Here is a 16,873-nt window from a genome sequence, read left to right on the forward strand (position 1 = left end):
CCTTGAAATCCTTTGGCGCCCAAGCGTCCATTTGGACCTCTTCCTTCCCTTCCCCATGGAGATGCCGGCTGCTGCTGGCTGTCAACCCTGGCCAACCCTGTGCTGCTGAACACAGCGCAACCCCGGCTGTCCCTCCCCCCTGAGCCAGCTGTATGCCGCCCGTGCTCCTGGGCTACCCCGGAGCTGCTATATCCACCGTAGCCTCTCTCCCCTCCCCCCAGGACAGCCAAATGCTGCCCGTGGTGTTGTGCTCCTAATGAGCTGTCCTGTAGTACCTGGTCCCTTTCTTCTCCCCTCCCCAGGACAGCCAAATACCGCCTGTCCTCTCCAGGCCCCCTTGCGCTCACCTGGCCAATACATACTCTGCCAGGCTCCCCTACTTGCACAGGGGGCCGCTGCCTATCATCCCCCGCACCCCTTACATCTCCCAGCTGACCGGAGCCCTAGCGTTCTCTCCCCCCAGGGGCTTCCAGATAGTGACACGCAGCCTGCAGTGAAGAAATCTCCGCTGTGAGCGGGTGGGCGGAGCTACCGCGGCTGCAGCCGCTGACATGGAGTGCCAGCGATTCTGGCCCCCGATGCCCCGGTACCTCCTGATGCCTGTGCAGAGCGGGCGCTGCGTCAGTCTGCAGCCCTGCCGTTCCCCCGTCCCTGCCATCGGTCGCTCTCCCTCCGGTGTCTTGCGTTCCCGGCCGGTGGGTGGGGCTACAACTCCTCACTTCTCCACGCTGAGAGGCCTGCACCGCAGGCCCTCGCCGACTCCTTGTATCTCCTCTCCCGCACCGAGCGGAACCCGTTCCATGGTGGGTCCCCACCGTGCCAAGCCCCGGATCCTAAATCCCTGCAGCATATTGAGAAGGAGGGGGAGCTGATACGCCCCCCCCCCCCGTTGCGGGCCCGCCGACCAGCAGGATTCCTCCCGGCTCTTTGTCTGCGAGCACCAGGCCTGCAGCTCGCAGCTTGTACTGGAGGGTCCCTAGAGGGGCTCCTAATGCGGCGCCGGGCCCGAGGGGTGGGATCAGGACTATGGCGCACCGGAGGCCTAGATCTCCGTGGCTGGCTTTCCTCTGGTTGGGGTTGAGGGGCCCCCGCCACCCCTTGGAGCAGACCCTGGACTGAAGCCTGCAACCATCCTGCGCCCCGGGAACCCGCAGCATCCCTCAGCATTTGGAGAACGGACTCAATCTCCATAATGACAGGTACCTCAGATTCCTATTGCTGCTAAATGTGTACCCAAAATGGTTGTCCCTCTAAAATGGCTTCCCCTTTTTATACTAACAGCCCATGTCCCCCCCATACCATGTGATCCTCCCACGTCTTAGCCCAGCCCATCTATTCCAGCACCTACAATTAACCCCTAATTCTTTCTTCCTCTCACCAACCACCTCCGTATCTACTTCCCTCTCTACCCTGTCATGTCGGCCTCCCTCTTACGGCCTGCAGCCTAGTACGGCCTCACTGTACCCAACCTCCCTGTATATGGCCACAAATTGATCACAATTTGAAGAGACAGAAAATACCAATGGTATAATGAGCATTATAAACCTCATTCCCCTGATGATGCCATTGTGGTGAAACATGTAGGCTTCTAATAGTTGACAATATTTAAAGCTTACATGTGCAAGAGTATGTTTATATAACTATTCAATATAGTGTAGGACTGCAGTCCCACTATATAGCAACAGCAAATAATAATACTATTCTACTGGGATTCATTTAGAAAGAAATCAATTTTACTGAGAGTTTATATTCCATTATTTAACCATACCCAATAGCAACTTGCATTTTTAATATTTATCTAATTACCACTGGGGCTAATTGAAATCACTATGCACGCCACCTGCCGCCAAAAAAAGCTGTCTTGACCACCACAGGGTTATATAAATGCTTATTCACACACATAAAAAACACTTTCCCTGGCTCACCTATTAATGAAAAAACATTCCAAAAAAGTACCCATGTAGGTCCGCTGTAGTCATTGGAATTTGCCATAGTCCACCGAATCAGATGTAGTTTACAAATGGATGCCTAAAAAACATAAAAAGCCCTTTAGTGACGAGTAAGGCTATGTGCGCACGTTGCATATTTGCTGCATTTTTTTACGCTCACAAATGGTCCAAAAACGCAGTGGAATACTTATGCAAGGTAATTCAATGACAATCCTGAAATGTTGTGCATATTATCAGTAAATGTCAGTCTGTATTTACAGCGTTTTATTTTCTGCAGCATGTCAATTCTTTCTGCACTTTTCCCTGCGTTTTTGACCCATTGAATGGACAAGAAAAAAACGCATGCAAAAACACACACAAAAACGCATAAAAAATGCATCAAAAACTCACGTATTTTCCGCTGCATTTTTCTGCCAAGAGATGCAGAAACCTTGCAGAAATTTCTGCAAGCAAATACTCAATATGTGCACATAGCCTAATGTGGGGGAGTCTTTATTCAAATAAAGTGTTATTTTTTCTGTCTTTTATTTTCTATTACTGGGTTAGTAATGCAGATGTCTGATAGATACCCCTCCATTACTAACCCCAGGGGTTGATAGCAGCTGTGTTTTTTGACAAGTAACAGCTGTCATCAACCCCAACTACCATGACCCCACTTACCACCAGGAAATTGGAAAGAGCTGGGCAAAGCAGCAGAATTGGCGCATCTTTCTAATGTGATGAGGAAATTCTAGGGTGGCTGCGGGTTTATAGCTTTAGGCTGGGAAGGGTCCAATAACCAGGGACCTTCCCGGCCTGATAAGATGAGCTTCCAGCTGTCTACTTTACCTTAACTGGTTATCAAAACTGTCATGCTATGACCTTCCTATGAACGAGACACCTTTGACAAAGTACTGAAAATACTGGAAGAGACACATGGAGACCCCACGGACGTAGGAAAGTTATGCATGCGCTTATTTAGGCATATTCAAAGAGAGGGGAAGACTGTGACGCAGTATATGAATGCGCTACAGGAGCTACACACTACAGTTCTTAAGACGGCATAGGACCCACTGCATAGTGCTGCGAGACCAGTTAGGGTACTGTCACACTTAGCGATGCACCAGCGATCCCGACAACGATATGGATCGCTGGTGCATCGCTAAGTGGTCGCTAGTGAGCTGCCACACAGGCAGATCTCACCAGCGACAAAGCAGCGGTCGGGGGTCGCTACTTACCTGTTTGATGCGGCGATCCTGACGTCCTCCCGCCCGCGTCCAAGCATTGCTCGTCGGCGCCAGAGGAAGCCCAGCAGGAAGCTGACGACGAGAAACGGCCCAGGCCGTTCTCGCGTGATCAGCGATAACCAGTGGGGGAGCCGGTCGGAGGTAAGTATCAGACATAACGATATCGCTAGCAATATCGCTATAACATCACAAAACCAGTGACGTTATAGCGATATAGCTAGCGATATCGCTTAGTGTGACATGCCCTTTAGTGACAGGCCTGAGAGATGCGCAGCTTGGGCGGGCTTTTCGTGAGCGCTTGCGAGCTAACCCGCACATGACTTTTGCAGAAATCGGGGCAGAGGCGTGCATAGGCAAGCAGGAGCAGGGGGTTGCAGCCTTGACAGGGATGGTTCGGTGTTGCAAAGTACTAACCCCGAACCAGGAAGAGCGGAAGTGGTCCTGCGAATTGCGGCAGGGAATGAGAAGAATTTGGGAAGAAGTCGAAGGCTTGAAAGAAACCCTTGCTGCTGTCCTGGAGTACAGCGTCCTACCCCGAGGCAACTCACGGCTAAAGGCGGAAGAAGTCAGAGGGGAGGTGCAGAGCACCAGAAGCACAACAGCAGTTGTCCCAAGATTAGCTCTCAGTTTGTAGAATGAAGAGCGAAAGGGAAGGAGGTATGCCTCTCAGAGAGGACAAGGATTCAGACTGAGGTGCCCACCAGACAGGTCCAGAAGCGGGTGTTCGATGTGAGGAGGAATGGGACACCTTTCCAGGAGTTGCCATACCCGACACAGATGTTGGAGAAAATCTGCTCATCCCTCCGAAGGTCCTGCGATTTGGAGAGAACGCCGCTACAGGGAGAAACTGTACGACGAGAAGAGAGCAGCTGCACCCAGAGCTAGATAGAGCCATGACGTCGGGTGCCAAAAAGAGATGGAGAAGGGGTCGACTTTCAACGGTGAGGTGTCTGCATTGGTCAGGAGCGTGGAGGCAAGCCTCGTGGAACTCCAACTTGAGACTGAAGGTTCTGTCTGTGAGACTCAGCCTGAAGAAGAGAAAGAACCAGATGTACCACTCCCATGGTTCCTGTTTGCATGGAGTAAGAATCACTTAACTTGTCCTTTGAAGTGGACAGTTTGCCGGCCGTCAGCTCAGGGGACCCCGATCCATTGGAAGACCTGTAAGGTGCCCCTGAGGTACTCCCTCCAGAAACGGTTGACTATGGAGAGGTAGAAGGTCCTGAGACATTATCTTCGGCAGCTCTAGACTATGAAGAGGCGAGTCTGGTGACACTCCAAAACTGTATACAAGGGTGCCGTTCATGAATACCCACTGAAAAGGGAAGAAGTGTCTAATCGAAAGATCCACTGAAGCCTGTCATATCCCTGCCTGTTATGGGAACCCGTAGAAAGGGAACAAGCGTCAAGTGTTTCCGGTATGCTCACTTCCACGATTCCTGCTTGTGAAAAGGAAGAACCATTAGCTTCGCTCTCTGAAGTGGAAAATTCGTCACCCGACAGCCCTGTTTGGACGAGGCGAAGCAGCCGGGTGAGGCAGAGAGGGTGGCTGAAAAGCAATGGGAAGTGACGCTGTCAGTATCCAGCAAGGACGACAAAAGGTCCGGTCTGCATGGTCTTAATCCATCCGATTTCAGTCCTGACGGGAGTGTGCCTGTCAAAGAGAGGGGATGCTTTGGAGAAGAATTGCCAGTACTTAGTCCACAGACTGAGGAGTCTGAGCAAGAAGTCCCTAAGGTTTCCAAAAAAAACAAGGAAAAGGACGAACCGTCTGCTGGCAACAAAGCTAAGAAAAGGAAAAAGAAGAAGAATGGTGTGAAAGTGACTGATGTTGCAGAGATATTGGATGAGAATGAAGATGTGAGAAAAGTGACTAAAGTCTCTACCACTTCACTCGAAGGTTGGAGTGACCTCTACAAGCCTTACTGGGAGAAGATGGATGCTATAGGATTTTTACTGGATGAAAATGATGAAATGGTAAGAAAGGCTGTTGAGAAGGCCAAATTTTTAAATTTCTATTTTGCATCTGGTTTCTCTCAGAAAAGAAATGTAACATCAACTGATCTTCACTGTCCTATTAAAGGAATAGAAGAATTCAGGATATCTATAAACAGAAAAATAGTGAGGAAACATTTAGCTAACATAAATGAATTCAAGTCTCCAGGTCCAGATGAATTACACCCCAGAGTATTGAAGGATATAGCAGAATAAATTGTTGAACCACTCTCCATAATCTTTGAAAATTCTTGAAGAACAGGAGATGACTCAGAACACTGGAGAAGAGCAAATGTTGTTCCTATCTTCAAAAAGGGAAAGAACGTGGACCCAGGGAACTATAGGCCGGTGATTCTGACTTCTATACCAGGAAAGATGTTTTAACAAATTAATAAACATCATGTATGTAAGTACTTGGATAAGAATTAAGTCATGAACCAGAGTCAGGATGGGTTTGTAACTAATAAGTTATCTCAGACTAACTTAAGTTCCTTTTATGACAGAATCACTGACTGGGTAGATCAGGGAAATTCTGTAGATACATTATATCTTGACTTCAGCAAAGCACTTGACAAGGTATCTCACACAATCCTTATTGAAAAAATGACTTAATATGGAATGGACAAGGCAAGGTGGGAGGACGTCTGTCACCAGCCGGGACAGCGTCCGTTACTCACGGTTGTGACCTGTACTCTAAGGACTTGAAAGCCGGTATTTGCATCCAGTTTTGTCCGTTTGAACTATTGTCTAGACACGGGGAACTGTGTTTCGGGGACTTGGACTGTGGATTCCACTGTTTGAATTATCACTGCTGGAACTGTTGCCTTTGCATCGGGACACTTTGGAGCCAGGATTTTTTCAAATCATCCCGCACTCCATTTGGATGAAGGTACCGCTCTGTCTGAGTTGTGATTGACTTTAATGTTGTTTTTTCCTTTTTTAATTATTGCTGGACGCTATCATTCTCTTTGGAAGAAGGGGAGGGTGTATTTATTATATACACCTAAATTCATGTGCAGCTTTTACCCGGATTGTCCTAGCTAGCGCAAGTAGTCACTATACTTTCATGCATGTAAGTACCTGGATAAGAATTAAGTCATGAACCAGAGTCAGCATGGGTTTGTAACTAATAAGTTATCTCAGACTAACTTAAGTTCCTTTTATGACAGAATCACTGACTGGGTAGATCAGGGAAATGCTGTAGATACATTATATCTTGACTTCAGCAAAGCACTTGACAAGGTATCTCACACAATCCTTATTGAAAAAATGACTAAGTATGGAATGGACAAGGCAACTGTTAGGTGGATTAATAACTGGCTTAGGACCCAAAGAGTGGTCATTAATGGCTGCACATCCAGTTGGAAGAATGTCTCAAGTGGGGTACCACAGGGCTCTGTTCTGGGCCCTGTATTGTTCAACATCTTTATCAATGATTTAGATGAAGGAATTGAGGGTAAACTGATTAAATTTGCTGATGACACACAGCTAGGAGGGATAGCTAATACTAGAGAAGAGAGAGAGAGAATTCAAAATGATATAAATAAACTGGAGCAGTGGGCAGCAACTAACAGAATGTTTTTTAACAGGGAAAAATGCAAAGTACTACATCTGGACAATAAAAATTAAAAAAGCATATACAGAATGGGAGGAATAAGGCTAAGCAACAGCACATGTGAAAAAGACTTGACTGAACATGAATCAACAGTATGATGCAGCAGGAAAAAAGGCAAATGCAATTCTGGGATGTATTAACAGAAGCATTCAGTCTAGATCATGTGAATTCATTGCCCTCTACTCCTCTTTGGTCAGACTTCATCTGGAACACTGTGTCCAGTTTTGGGCACCACATTTTAAAAAAGACATCAATAAACTGGAGCAAGTTCAGAGAAGAGCGACCAGAATGGTGACCGGTCTGCAAACAATGTCCTATGAGGAACGGTTACAGGATTTGGGAATGTTTAGCTTGCAAAAAAGAAGACTGAGAGGAGACTTAATAGCTGTCTACAAATATCTCAAGAGCTGTCACATTGTTAAAGGATCATCTTTTTTCTCATTTGCACAAGTAAAGACTAGATGCAATGGGATGAAACTCAATGGGAAGAGACACAGATTAGACATTAGAAAACAATTTTTAATTGTTAGGGTGATCAATGAGTGGAACAGGCTGCCACGAGAGGTAATGAGTTCTCCTTCAATTGAAGTCTTCAAACAGAGGCTGGGATGATTTAGTGAATCCTGCTTTGACCAGGGGATTGGACCAGATGACCCAGGAGGTCCCTTCCAACTCTACCATTCTATGATTCTAGTATATAAAGTGAGTATAAATCACACTTCGACACATTCCACTTGCTCCAGCTACACAACATGCTACCAACATTCATCAAACACATGCAATGAGGAGTCTCCAAAATAAGCTACTGTCTGACACTCAAAAAAAGGCCACACATTCTCTGAAAGGCTATGGATTCTTTAGATCATACAAGGATCAACCTTATTAAAGATTTAAGCTTTAATATAAAAATACAGTGCTTTCAAGAAAAGGTAATAATAAAATAATTTAAAAAAAAGATAAAAATAAAATGACACACAAATAAGCAAAACAGTTATAAAATAAAAAGGGAGAAATAACAGAAATATTTAAATGTTTTCATCTACAGTTATCTTCTGTTCCTTGAAGGAAGGAGAAATTAATTATGGATCACAACCAGTATAAGCAGGCCCCCACATGTAAACAACTTTTCTTTGTGCAACCCAATTTTTATATGCTTGGCCCTAACTTGGGTTTCCAGGATGGCCTGGATTGGACTATATAAAAATTGATGTTTGTGACTAGACGATGGGCTAATTTAGGGGCCAAGGCCTTGCATATCAAATATCCTGTGTCTCTAGGTACTCCCTTCATACAGTACATAGGAAATAGTCAGCCTGGTTATAATGACCATTTGCTAACCCTTTGAAGCTCAGAGTCATCAGAGTGGGGTGTCGGGATTGACACTTCTGTACCCATAGCAAGAAGATCCCTGTATAATAAGTTCTTGCAATAATGGCAAATCTAGTGTGTAATTGGTGTAAGAGAAATTTGCTTACGGGAAACTCCATCTCATGCAAATACATTCCCCTTACAAATATAATGGGGGTCAATCTGACCATGGCTGCTTCCCTACAAGCCTTGGAGCCCAGGCGTAACCCAGATTGCCCTCATTATACTTCTGCTATGACTACTTGCAACAATTTTGTAAACTAGTGATCGTTCTCCAGTGGTTTGATAAAAATTGTTACATATAAATGGTTGTAAGCAGTGTTGCCTCTAAAGTGAGCATTATAGAAAGTGTAAAGTTTCCATACTGATTAGTTAAATGAATCCAATTACTGATATACTTGTCTGCAAAATGTGATATTTTTTAATTCAATCATTTCCAGATCTCATAACTTTGAGTAAACTGTGACTGTGATATAATTTTCCATTGCTTCAGGTTGCCATAATTAAGCTTTGTCACTTTCACCGTCCTTTTCTGTTCGTTTATATGTAAGGGATGTACTGGGACCATGTAAATTTTCCTTTATTTATATTTGTATAAATGTATATTATGTTCTTGCTTTCTTACTCATCCCAGTACCGTATGCTCTGTCTAATGTAAGAGCATGGAGAGCGAAGTACTAAATACAACCACTAGATGGGGGCACAGAGTTCATGGGATTGTATATAGTATAGTAGGAATAGGAAACCAGCATGTGAATAGTTAACCCCTTCGCACCCGAGCCTGTTTTTGCCTTCGTGACCGGGCCAATTTTTTCAATTCTGACCAGTGTCACTTTATGAGGTCATAACCCTAGAACGCTTCAACGGATCCTGCTGATTCTGACAATGTTTTCTCATGCCATATTGTACTTCATGATGGTAGTAAAATTTCTTAGATATGAACTGCACTTATTTGTTAAAAAAATCGAAATTTGGCGAAAATTTAGAAAATTTTGCAATTTTCAAAGTTTTAATTTTTATGCCCTTAAATCAGAGAGTGATATTGCACAAAATAGTTAATAAATAACATTTCCCACATGTCTAGTTTACATCTGCACAATTTTGGAAGCATAATTTTTTTTTTTAGGAAGTTATAAGGGTTAAAAGTTGACCAGCAGATTTCTCATTTTTACAACAAAATTTACAACACCATTTTTTTGGGGACCACCTCACATTTGAAGTGAGTTTGGGGGGTCAATATGACAGAAAATACCCAAAAGTGACACCATTCTAAAAACTTCACCTCTCAATGTACTCAAAACCACATTCAAGAAGTTTATTAACCCTTCAGGTGCTTCACATGAATGAATGGAATGTGGAAGGAAAAAATAAACATTTAACTTTTTTTCACAAACATTTTACTTCAGAACCATTTTTTTTTATTTTCACAAGTGTAAAAAGAGAAAATGAACCACACAATTTTTTGTGCAATTTCTCCCGAATACGCCGATACCCCGTATGTGGGGCTAAACCACTGTTTGAGCACACGGCAGAGTTCAGAACAGAAGGAGTGCCGTTTGACTTTTTCAATGCAGAATTGTCAGGAATTGAGATCGGATGCCATGTCGCATTTAGAGAGCCCCTGATGTACCTAAACAGTGGAAACCCCCCACAAGTGACCCCATTTTGGAAACTAGACCCCTTAAAGAACTTATCTAGAAGTGTTGTGAACACTTTGAACCCCCAAGTGCTTCACAGAAGTTTATAACGTAGAGCCATGAAAATAAAAAATCATTTTTTTTCCACAAAATGACCTTTTAGCCCCCGATTTTTATTTTCACAAGGGTAACAGGAGAAATTGGACCCCAATAGTTGTTGTCCAATTTGTCCTGAGTACGCTGATACCCCATATGTGGAGGAAAACTACTGTTTGGGCACACGGTGGGGCTCGGAAGGGAAGTAGTGACGTTCTGGAATGCATACTTTGATGGAATGGTCTGCGGGTGTCATGTCACGTTTGCAGAGCCCCTGATGTACCTAAACAGTGGAAACCCCCCACAAATGACCCCATTTTGGAAACTAGACCCCCCAAGGAAGTTATCTAGATGTGTGGTGAGCACTTTGAACCCCAAGTGTTTCACTAAAGTTTTAAATGTAGAGCCGTGAAAATAAAAAAAATCATTTTTTTCCACAAAAATGATCTTTTAGCCCCCAATTTTTATTTTCACAAGGGTAACAGGAGAAATTGGACCCTAAGAGTTGTTGTCCAATTTGTCCTGAGTACGCTGGTACCCCATATGTGGGAGAAAACTACTGTTTGGGCACACGTCGGGACTCGGAAGGGAAGTAGTGACGTTCTGAAATGCAGACTTTGATGGAATGGTCTGCGGGCGTCATGTTGCGTTTATAGAGCCCCTGATGTACCTAAACAGTGGAAACCCCCAATTCTAATTCCAACCCTTACCCCAACACACCCCTAACCCTAATCCCAACCCTAACCATAACCCCAACCACAAACCTAACACCAACACACCCATAACCCTAATCCCAGCCCTAGCTCTAAGCCTAGCCCTAACCCTAGCCCTAGCCCTAACCCTAGCCCTAGCCCTAACCCTAGCCCTAGCCCTAACCCTAACCCTAGCCCTAGCCCTAACCTGCGTGCCTGCTTTTTTTTTTCTTTACTTTTTTCTTCTTTTTGTGACAAGATCGCTGCCCTGCGATCTGACTCATAGTAACGCCACTTCTCCTCTGATCTCACACTGACAGATGATCAGAGGAGAAGCAGCGTTACTAGGTGACAAGATCGCTGCCTGGCACATAGTAACGCGACTTCTCCTCTGATCTTACACTGACAGATGATCAGAGGTGAAGCAGCGTTACTGTGTGACAAGATCGCTGCCTGGCACAGCTGTGCCAGGCAGCGATCAGCTGTGCCAGGCAGCGATCTAGTCACACAGTAACTCTGCTTCACCTCTGATCATCTGTCAGTGTGAGATCAGAGGAGAAGTCGCATTACAATGAGTGAGATCGCCGGGAAACAAGCAGCTTTCCCAGCGAGCGCTCTCATTGGCTGCTGTGACGCTGACGTCATCAGGACCTGAGCCAATCAGGTCTCGATGATGTTGGGGGTCCCAGCATGCATTGTGCACCGGGATCCCCACGTTATAAGGTATGTGGGGGTCCCGGGGGGCACAAAACCGCCGACAGTAGATAAACGTCGGCGCTGCACAAAGCCCAGCAAGCGCCAATGTTTATCTACTGTGGGCGGTTGGGAAGCGGTTAAACTTAGGAGGGGCTTGCTGTAGGGTGAGCAGGAGCATATCCTGTTGTGAGTTCATTCTCCCCTTCACCTTTGATGTCTGATGAACTCCCTCTGCTGGTGAAGAGAGGTAGTGAAATTGATTGGGATGGGAAGAACATGTCATCTGAACAGGAGTGTGATTGGACATCTGGAATTTCTGAGTGGATATAAGGCAGCCGACGCCCTGCAGGGCTGCTGGTGATCCTTTCTGCTCTGAGCTCTTGCATCCAGCTTAGTTCCTGTCTACTAAAAGCTAAGTTTTTGCCCTGCTATTATTCCATGAGATTTTGTCTGGTTTCCTTAGTGTTTGTATTCAGCCAGTCCTGGTTGGGACTGGCTGAAATCCATTTTTGTCTCTGATCAGTTGATCTCTTTGCTCTGTTTTCAGAATATACCTGAGTGCTGATATAGTGATTTTGAAGTCTAGCGATTTCAGGGCCTTTTTCCCTATCAGACGGTGGGGACATTTTTGGTAGGGTTTTTTGCGGATTGCAGCCAGCATCTTTTCTGTCCTGTCCTATCTAGTTAGTTAGGCTCCATCGTTTGCTCAGCCTGTCTTTATGTCTGTGTTTGTGTTTTCATCTGTTTTTCACCGACAATACATGTTGGGGGCTGTCTATTGCTTTGGGGTCTGCTCTGGGGCAGTTTAGATCTCCCCTTTCTTTCTTTAGGCTTATGTAGTGCTCCGGCTGTGACGAGGGGTCTAGGGCACCGTAGGAACCCCCCACGGCTACTGTTAGTTGTGGTGTATAGGATCAGGGGTCTGCAATCCGATAGCTACCAACCTCTCCGGTTTTCTGGACTTAGCTTGTATTTTTGTTTTTTCCTCCTTTGGTGACTCATTCATAACAATATCCTGAATTAGAGTCAGAAGGGCCCGGGTGCCCGAACCGTCCACATAGGTTATAGGCCCAGGATGTCACAGCAGTCACGTAACGTTAAAGAAGTGGTGAAGCCCAGCCATTTGGGAGCTCCCCAGGACAGAAGAACACTATTAAGTATCAGTGTTGCAGTAGTCTGAAGGAGAAGAAAGAAAGCGGTCCGGAAAGAGTACAGGACGCAGATTGTCCGATATATGGTAGGTCATTGCGTGGGATGATGTCCTCCCATCCGGGGTGAAACAGACGAATGGATCCCCAAATACAGTGAGTCTGGACAAGGAGGACACTGCAGTACCACCAAAGGCGCTATTGCCCCGTATTGTACTGGAGGACGTGGAAAGTAGTGGCGGGAAAGATGAAGATACATGTGACGTGCAACCTGTGGCTAATGCTGTGAAATACTTGGATGTGCTGAGAAATGGAAACAGTAAAGATGTTTAATTTTAAGGTAAAATGGACTGTGTCTCAATTCTTTCAAAATCGTCTGCAGACAGCCTTCAGTGGCGCAGAAGAGAACCTGAAGATGCTGGACCTGAAGACACAGGTATGCTAACTAAGGGACACTATGTTTATGTGAGGGGACGCCAGGGTGTGACGGAGCGGGAGTCCTCAGCCACAACTACCACCCTGTCCCACCTTTATATATAAGCAATGCAATAATCTGGCTAGCAGACATTTACAAGGTTTCATTGTATGAATGTATAGTTATAGCCCTTAAAAAATGACACCATGATTTTGATATGCACGTATTTCACAATTGTGTTACAAGAGATCTTGGTTCAGGTGCCGACAGCTGAGACCTCATCTTGTATAATGAACTCTAGCTTGTGCCAAGAACAAAGCTCTTTATACCCAAGCAATAATGTAATGTCCACTGAACTGATGACTTGGCAGAACATTCAGTTTAAGGCTATTTAGCAGAGATGTAGAACAGCAAAATTAATCAACACAAAACACATAGTTACATAGTAACATAGCGTTGAAGAAAGACAAATGTCCAACTAGTTCAACTGATGGAAGGATGGAAAATGACAAAGGGAAGAGGCACATGCAAAACCACAATGCATGACATTGTCTGCCCCAAAAGGGATAATCTTTCCCTTCCTAATTCAATTGTCCACCCACTGGACCAAACATTCAGAAAATAACTTTACTCAATTACATAACCATTTAAGTTATTTTCCTCTAAAAAAAGTATCCAAGTTATTTTTAATTGATCATTGGTTCCTTCTCTTGAGGTAGACTATTCCACAGATACAGTAGTAGACTAGTTCATAGGGCTCGCACGGATAACCGGAAAAATCAGATAAGTCCTAGCCATTGTTTTGACAGATAACACTTGTCCCCATGTTATTCTATGGGGCCGTGCATATGTTTGATTTTTTCCTAGAACCAAATTGCAGCACGCACAAGTTGCATCTGATTATTGGATAGATCTCAGCCATTCATATCTATGGGTCCATGGAAAAAACAGACTTCACTCGGATGACAATTGAGTGCAGTCCGATTTCACGCCCTGACAGAATGGAGAATTTTTTTATTCTCTACATCGGAGGAAATTGGATCACACTTTGAGTAAACTCTTATCAGAATCTGATCAGAGTGTGATTTGCATAATCACCAATTTTCTCGGATGAGAGGAAATCGGTCGAGTAGCTAAAGCCTTATGGTAATAATAAAATAATATTTCTTATGGTAAAGAAGACCTGTATCTACTAGAAAGTGAACCTTTTTTCCCCAGGAGGATAGAGTACAGTATATCCATTTGAGGGGATTTTACATGAACCAGTAGTGATGAGTGAATGTGCTCGCCACTACTCGTTACTCGCCCGAGTATCGCGGAACTCTGTGTACTCGGCGAGCACCGAGCTTTTCCGGGATTACTTGGCGGGAACTCGGGTCTCCACCCAGCTTTTTTGGTGGACTTTAGAGACCCAATCACGCTGCAGGGATTGTCTGCCAGGTAATGAAACACGGCAGCCATCTTTGTTGTGGTCGTGCAGTGATTGGCTGACCCACAGCATCATCAGGGGTATAAGAGACCAGATGCCGCCCTGCTCGGTGCATTCAGATTCGGATTGAGAAAGTGTAGGGAGAGCTGCTGCCGAGATAGGGTCATAATTGGGGATTTATTAGTTAGTGTGGGGTCTACCATCCTAAACTACTCAAATCCAGCTAAAGCAACAGTCCCTCTAAGGACTAATTCCGGAGTATATAGGTTCCAGTGTTAGGTAGGCAGGGTAGTGTACGTCGCTCCATACACATCAGTGCAAGGCCTGCAGGTACTGTATGTGTGTATATAGATCATTGCATACATCAAGAGGGTCCATTCCCTTCCTGTGTTCTGGTGCTGCTGCTGCTACCTGTAGGATATATTAACATAGTAACATAATTTTGAAGGCTGAAGGAAGACCTTATGTCCATCTAGTTCAGCCTATTTTTAGTGCAGCTGTTCTGCATTGTTGATCCTGGGGAAGGCAAAAAAACCCACAGAGTAGAAGCCAATTTTCTCCATAGGGAAAAAAATTCCTTCCTCTAAGCTGGGTCAACCATCTACCTATAATATTCTGTTATTCGTAACCTTCTATACTGTTACTCACAAGAAAAGCATCCATTCCTTTCTTAAATTCATTCAGTGAGTTGGCCATCACCACTTCCTCAGGAAGAGAATTCCAGAGCCTCACTGCTCTTACCGTATATAGCTAGCCCGAGGTGTAATTGGAATACAGGCCACACATTTTTTTGTGTGGTATCTCCATGCCAGCTCATATCTGTGTGTGCTCAAAGTTTGGCCAGTTTACGGTGGTTTTCGTTTTTTGTCCTTGCTGTCACTGTACTTAAATACAGCAGTATTTAGCAAAAAAAAATACAGGCCACACATTTGTCGTAGTGGTGTCTCCGTGGTAACTCATATCTGTGTGTGCTCAAAGTTTGGCCAGTTTATGGCGTTTTTCTTTTTTTGTCCTGGCTGTCACTGTACTTAAATACAGCACTATTTAGCAAAAAAAAAAATACAGGCCACATATTTGTCATAGTGGAATCTCCGTGGCAGATTATATCTGTGTGTGCTCAAAGTTTGGCCAGTTTATGGCGGTTTTCTTTTTTTGTCCTGGCTGTCACTGTACTTAAATACAGCAGTATTTAGCCAAAATAAAATACAGGCCACATATTTGTCGTAGTGGTATCTCCGTGGCAGATTATATCTGTGTGTGCTCAAAGTTTGGCCAGTTTTTCTTTTTTGTCCTGGGTTAAATTGTACTTATATACAGCACTATTTAGCTGTAGACACGTGTGCCGACTGGGGGGTGGTCCCTTCTACATACTCCACACCTTTGCGATGGCCGAAGTGTGTTCCCAAAGACTGGAGACCGGAGCCCGTAGATGTACAAACAGTTTCTTTTATTAGGTTCCTTTTCCAGCACCAGCAGTTTCAGACAGCTCCTGCACACATGCCTGAGTACCCGTAAACACGTCTCCTCTTTCCTTCCTCCTCTTTCCCGGTGCGACAGCTCTTGGGTCTCTTTCACTGCACCTGTCTAAGTTTACTGGCCACAGCAATCAACTTGTCAAGCCCGTCCATCCGCTGCCACACTTACTTCCTCTTCACTGTCCAGCTCTCCAACTGTCTGGTACCCCAGGCTCTTCCTGTCTGCAGCTGTCCTTCCAGGGCCACCGCCCCCCCGTCTGCTGACTCTTCTAATCTGGGGATCTCCTCTTTCTATCCTCTCAACCTCGAAATCCCCTTCTTGTTGCTTCACTAACCCACCATCTAGACTGTTCTTAGACTTAACTGTTCTTAGACCTTGCCTTTCTGTTATGATTAGGTCACCGAGGGGGATAGCCGGGGAATAAGCTACGCAACCAGATAACCAGAAAGGGTGGTAACTTAGTGGATTGCAGACCCCTAAAACTAACAACACAACTAGAATTAGCCGTGGGACGTGCCTACGGTTCCCTAGACGCCTCGGCACAGCCAAAGAATTAACTAAGCCTAAAGCAAGAAAGGGGAAAGCTAAACTGCCCCGGAGAAGAACCCCAAAGGAATAAATAGCCCCCAAGCATATATTGCCGGTGAGACAAGATGAGGCACACAGGCAGAAAATAGAGCAAGCAAAAGATGGGGCCCAAACTGTCTAGATAGAACAGGACAGGAAAGATACTGTCTGCAATCACGCAAAAAACCCTAAGAAAAATCCAACACTTCTGATATGCAAAAATACTGAGGCCACACGACCTCTCCCCCATTAGATCAGAATTCTGGTGGGAACTGGAAGCAAAACAAAGGATACTGATATTACAGGGGATTAGCAATACTGAACAGACTGACAGGATCTGTGACATATGGAACGGGGTCCAGCACAGGTCCCAGCAGGGAACAATGCTGAACCCACACAGCAAAGCAGAAAGCAGAGAAAGGCAAAAACTGGATCAAATGCAAAAAGATTCCAGCAAACAAAAAACTTATCTAAACGATGCAGGACCAAGCAGGGGGCAAGCAGACTTCAAAATGCACAGGAAGAAAACCAAATGACCAGCAACAACTGAGGGAAGTTTGCTCA

The sequence above is a fragment of the Dendrobates tinctorius genome, unplaced genomic scaffold (genome assembly GCF_039654945.1).
Source record: "Dendrobates tinctorius isolate UK_male_01 unplaced genomic scaffold, ASM3965494v1 ptg000139l, whole genome shotgun sequence".
Taxonomy (NCBI): domain Eukaryota; kingdom Metazoa; phylum Chordata; class Amphibia; order Anura; family Dendrobatidae; genus Dendrobates; species Dendrobates tinctorius.